The 5,905-nt window shown below is 40.3% G+C and overlaps 1 non-coding gene across 1 annotated transcript; it reads right to left on the bottom strand.

Moving 5' to 3' along the window:
• Window positions 1-3,062: 3,062 nt before the first annotated feature.
• On the bottom strand, window positions 3,063-3,169 carry LOC141603641 (small nucleolar RNA R71). Its single transcript, XR_012525502.1, has one exon. It is a non-coding gene; the product is annotated as a small nucleolar RNA R71 (small nucleolar RNA).
• Window positions 3,170-5,905: the final 2,736 nt, after the last annotated feature.

The following is a 5,905-nucleotide window of genomic DNA, read 5'->3' on the forward strand; positions in this document are numbered from 1 at the left end:
GGATGCGGTGGCTCGTAGTAGGTGTTTGTCTGCCTATAGTGTTGAAAGGCAGCACAAGATTCAAAGGGGCTAGGGCAATTTTTCGAGACATGGCCCTCAACTCCACACCTTTCACAGACGAAGGGACCGTCTGACACGGCATTAACTTGGTATATCCCACCTTTAGAAGCTCCCCCTAGCTCATACTTGTCAAATCTTGCGGTGAGAGCCTCAAGCGCAGCAATAAAAGAGGATTCAGCAGCTCTCCTCTGGTTCCCTCTCGAATTCCCATACTCGGCCTTGTGGGTAGCTAGATCGTCAATGATCTTCCACCCTTTGGTTGCTCCCAAGTTCTCAGCAAATCTCCCGTTGGCTGCAGCATCCAAAATGGCCCTCTGATCGTCGTACAACCCATTGTAGAAATGATTGCACAAACTCCACTTTGCAAACCCATGGTGCGGTATGGTTCGCACCAATTTCTTGAATCGGACCCATGCCTCGTGGAAATTCTCATCTGGCCCTTGTTTAAAGCCCGTGATTTGAGCTCTAATAGCGATCGTCCTCGAAGCAGAAAAGTACTTCTTGTAGAATGCTAATGCCAAAGTATTCCAATCAGTGATCTCCTGAGCGGCTCGGTCCAGATCTCTATACCATTCCCTTGCAAAGACATCGCGAAGGGAGAAGATGAACATTGTCTCCTTGATCGGTCTCGGGTCACGCCGATTGGTGGAGGAATGGGAGCAGCAGTGAGTCAATAAAAGTCTCCATGTGCTTAGCCGCATCTTCATTTGCAGCTCCCCCAAATTGGTTTCTCTCAACCATAGTAATGTAAGCAGGCTTTGGTTCGAACTTTCGGCTTCCCGTAATTCGAACCCTTTGTATAAGTTCGCGGTGTCGGCTCGGAAAAACTAGCTATACTTGCCTCCTCGGCCATGACTGGAATTTCTGGGAAAATAACTGTTTTTGGTGAAGAGGTGGGTGAAGACTGTTGGTCTTCCTCAAACAGATCGTGCTCGAGATAGCTTGACAGAGTACTCAGCTCTTCCTCTGTCGACAATATCCTTCGTGCTCGTCTCAACCCGCGCAAAGATTTCTCTATCTCAGAGTCAAATGGTAATAATTCTCCACCCTGTGACCTGCGCATAAGAAGAAACTACACAAGGAATGTAAGAAAAGTTTAAGGAACAAAAGTCCCTTAAACTGAGAAGGACTGAAAATAAAAACAACTAAAATTAGGACTATTCGTTCCCCGGCAACGGCGCCAAAATTTGATACCCGTCGTTGTGAGTACCAAAGATAAAATTTATAAACTCCTATTAAGACTAACCTAGGCTAGTGGTAACAGGGTCGATCCACAAGGAGGCAGTTGTAAACTTTAGTTGATTAACGTTCAGTCTGAGGTAACTATTATGGGGGTTGATTTGAATTGGTCTATAACTAATAACAATAAGAAGAAAATAAACTAAAGATATGATTTAAACAGATAAAAGAAAGGTACTAGAATGATCGGGTCATTATAGCTTCGGCGGCAGCAAACTAAGTCGGTCTGAGTCAAACACAGGTAAGGCAGGAAATAAGAGGTCCTCTCGGTCCACTCCTAACAAATAGCATCTCTCGATCTCCGCTATAGGTCCCTAATGTCACTAATACTAACTTTCGTCCTGAAAAGTAACTAATGGTCTAAACTATACCTATCTTTCGATCTTAGCACAGTTTAGTCGATTTGATTGACGGTCAACTAACCTTCCCTATCTTTCGATCTAATGGGTCGGTCACAAAATAGGTATCTAACTAGTCGCATGCATTCGATTCGTTAAATACAAGATTAAAAACAATTAAAACGAAGGATAACCTTACAAGATCAGTCGATCGACCAACAAGGTCAGTCGATCGACTGACACGCGGGTTCAGGCCGTGTCTAATCTAATGCCGCCTATGCCATAAATCGCCTACATCCTAGCACTAGAGAATTAGCTACTCATGATGAAGGTAAAAACAACAATAAAACTAATGACAATTACGGAATTCATACTTAAAATAAATAACAACGATGATGAAACGATAAATGGCTTTGGGGCACTTAACTATCAAACCTATACTAACAATAAAAGCAAAACAATAAACTGAGTACTAGGGCAGAAGGAATACCGAGATTCAAGAGGAAAGATTAAGAACAATGGCAGAATTTCCAATGCTAAAGTCGATATATCAAACCCTAATTACTCGGAATGTAAACTAAACTATTGTGATGTGAAACTTAATGTATTCTCTGATATATTATTCGATCCCAAAACTAGATGCTGGTGTTACGTTATATAGCAATCAACGCAACAACTTCTTTCTAAAACCTAAACTTCACGGGCTTTCTAAATCTCGGCTGGAATCGAAATCTGGTCGATCGACTAAAGATCTTTGGTCGATCGATGCTCCTCAAACAATGATAGCTTCGAAACCGAGCCTTGGTCGATCGATCGACTAGGTTGGTCGGTCGATCGCTAAGCCGCTACTTGACTTCTTTTAACTCGTGGACTTGTCTTTCGGGCCTTGGATTGCGCACCAAGCTCGTTCCTTAAGCAATTCCTTTACGTCATTTGCAATGCAGATTACTCGGGGGCGGATTTGGCTTGATTTCCCGTCGAATTCTTCACATTTCCGCAATAAAGTACAAAAGCACGAAAGTAGAGGAAAATAGAGAAATATGGGCATATATAGCACAATTGAGCTCTGAAATGCGTGTAGAATACAGTGTGAAACATCATATTTTAGACACGCATCAACCACATTTAACCGGTAATTTCATTGCCAAATCCGCATTCATACAATTAGTTAAAAGAAGTCAATTTGGAGGGATGCCTAGTGAGGATCCTCATTTACATATGGCGACTTTTTGTGACTATTGTGATGCAATTTCTCAAACCGGAGTTACTCAAGACCAAATTCGGTGGGTGTTGTTTCCTTTTTCCTTGATCGGAACCGCAAAGCAATGGTTGAAGAGCCTAGACAAGGCTACCCTTGGTATTGATTCATGAAAGAAGTTAGCACTTGCCTTCTACAAGAAATTCTATCCTCCGGAGAAGACTAACATGTTGAGAACCCAAATCACCGGGTTCAAGCAAAGGGATGAAGAGTCTCTATATGAGGCTTGGGAAAGATTTAAGGATACATGTTGCTCTTGTCCTCACCATGGACTAAGCGAGTGGTTCCTCGTTGTTCGGGTCGCTTTCTTAGCTTAGATTTCGGTTACTTGTCGTTGGAAGCACCTAGACCAAAACAATATTTATAACTTCACAAACAACTCTACTACTAGTAAAGAGGTAAGTAAAGGTCGGATCCCAAGTGACGGGTATTGATGTAGGATTTTCGATTGCAAGTAGTGGTGTCTAGGGGTGTCACAATTTGGGTTGAGATAAGAAGATCACTAAACTAAATAACAATAGAAGTAAACAAGCAAGTTGACTAAAATTAGATGTAAACAATTGATTAAAAGTACTAGGGTATCATGGGTTCATAGGGGATTCATGGGAATTGATCATACAAACATATTCTCAAATTATAAGCAAGCAATTATTATTGTGATAGGATCGAGTTGGTTTATATCTTACAATCCTAGGAAGGTTTGGGTCCCGGAGCCGAATCGATTAGATTGTACAACACCTACAAGTCGACTTAATCCTCCCTACTCAACTATATGCATGGTCTAATGAGACTCGAGTTGGTTTATGTCTTACAAGTCTCATTGAAAAGGTAAGTGATGGGTAAAAAATGCAAGGATTCATAGGCTCGCATTTCATCAAACATAACTTGTGCATAAGTTGAGATCACAACAAGCAAGCAGATAAATTATGAAAACATATTAAATTAAGCATGAATCATCCCCCATGTTGGTTTTCCCAAATTCCCCATTAACCCTAGTTAAGGAATCTACTCACTCATTATCAAGTTTAACATGTTAACAAGGTTGTCAATCATATTAACAAGGCAAAACATGATGAATAAATGAAGATGATTAATAATAATTAAAAAAGGATTAAGAGAATTATACCTAATGATGATACCAAAATAATAATGCAAAGAATAATAAAAGTACTTGATGATTGATGGAAGGTTGTCAATCTCCCAATAAACCCAAATAATCATTAATTACTCAAAATAAAAGATGAACAATAGAGAAATTAAGGAAATGAAATTTGTATTAATACTTGATTAGAAGTTGATTACAAGATTAAAGAGAGATTAGAATAATATAAACTACACTAAAGATTGATAAGATGAACATGATAATCTAATTAGACTAATGGGGTATTTATAGTGGGGATTAAGTGCACAAATTAGGGTTACTAAGGGCTTAAATGATGATTAAGTCCTTGAGGAATCGCTCCTCTCAAGAAAAGATGCGGGTCTCCTTTTAGCTAGTCTTCCAAAAATATGCGCATCTCGAATGAAGAAAGAAGAGGACGTGTTTCTCTGGAAGACAATCCGAGCGTCCAAGGGTCGGGACGGGCGGATTGGGGAGCTTCTAGACGAGCGGCCTTGCGCTAAGGACGAGCGTCCTGGGGAGCTGCTGGACGGGCGTCCCGATGGGTGGGACGAGCGGATCTTGGCTCAGCTTCCATTTCTTCTTTTCTTCTTCCAACAAATTCTCCGAGATTTTGTCGGGGATGTAAGGATCTTCTTCATCATTGCCCATCTACTACATTACGTAAAAAGGCCTTCTAGTCTTGTCTTCTCTTTGATGCTTGGTCATTAGATTCGATCAATTTAGCTCTATTTTGCCATGAAAATGCAAGGTTTGGACTCCTCTCCTACTAAGGAAACAAAACCTCAAAGAATATGCAAAACAAAGGACTAAAGATAGTAAATGACCCAAATATGCACTAAAAAGCATAGGAATGAGGCTAATTCGGGGACTAAATATGCTCAAATATTGATCACATCAAATATCCCCAAACCGAACCTTTGCTCGTCCCGAGTAAAGAGGTGACAAAACTAGGACCCTTATTTAAACTATCCTACTAATATAGCCGATATGAGATAATTAGCGGGTCTCACTCCGCCCCTTCAACTCACAACAAGACAAGCATGAGGTAGGATGCCTTCTGAAAGGCAAGGTGGGTCTTGCCAAACTGGCGACACATCCAATCATTAAAGCACACAAAATCAAGTAATTGATGCATCTACAAAAAGAATAGCCACTTTCCTCATCTAAGTGGCGGAAATTATCTAAAGGGGAAGCAATTCAAGGGTACACACTCCTTCATAGATATGGTTTCTTCAAACTACTAAGCCTAGAAGGATACCAATAAATCACCTCCAAGTTGTGTCAAGCTAGGGTACCTTTGTCCTCAATCGTTAAATGTTTTTGTCAAGAATAGACTCCCTATGGTGTTAGAAACACTGGAGGATTGCGGAATTCCCCTTCTTGCCTAGACAAGAAGAAGGGTCGTCCCCTCTCTACCATGCACAAAAATGGATACGATGGATAAAGGGATTAACAGTAATTGAGTTTCATGTGGGAGTTTGCTTTTGTTGTTGTTTTTCCCCCAATTTCTTGTGGCATATAACATTTGAGAACATATTCTTTTTGCCATTTCTTTTGATTTTTGGCATTTCAATACTTGACAACTTTTCAACTTTTGCATTTTCTTTTGAACATTTTCAAAGTCACCCCAATTAGTAACGAGGGTGCCTTATTTTTGAAGCATAGGAGTTTTCATTTTTGCTCCTCTTTTCTTTTGATGCGATTTTCAAACTTTTTGACTTTTCATTTCTTGAACTTAAATTTTGAACAATTTTTGTGCCCATTCCCTTTGATGACAAAATGTATGGTAGAACATGGATGAATGATGGTTGCATGGTTTCAAGGGTCACCTTGGAATAAACGGTAGCCAAGGAGTTATCACACCACAAGGTACTCTTGACTAGGCCT

The sequence above is a fragment of the Silene latifolia genome, chromosome 9, assembly GCF_048544455.1.
Source record: "Silene latifolia isolate original U9 population chromosome 9, ASM4854445v1, whole genome shotgun sequence".
Taxonomy (NCBI): Eukaryota; Viridiplantae; Streptophyta; class Magnoliopsida; order Caryophyllales; family Caryophyllaceae; genus Silene; species Silene latifolia.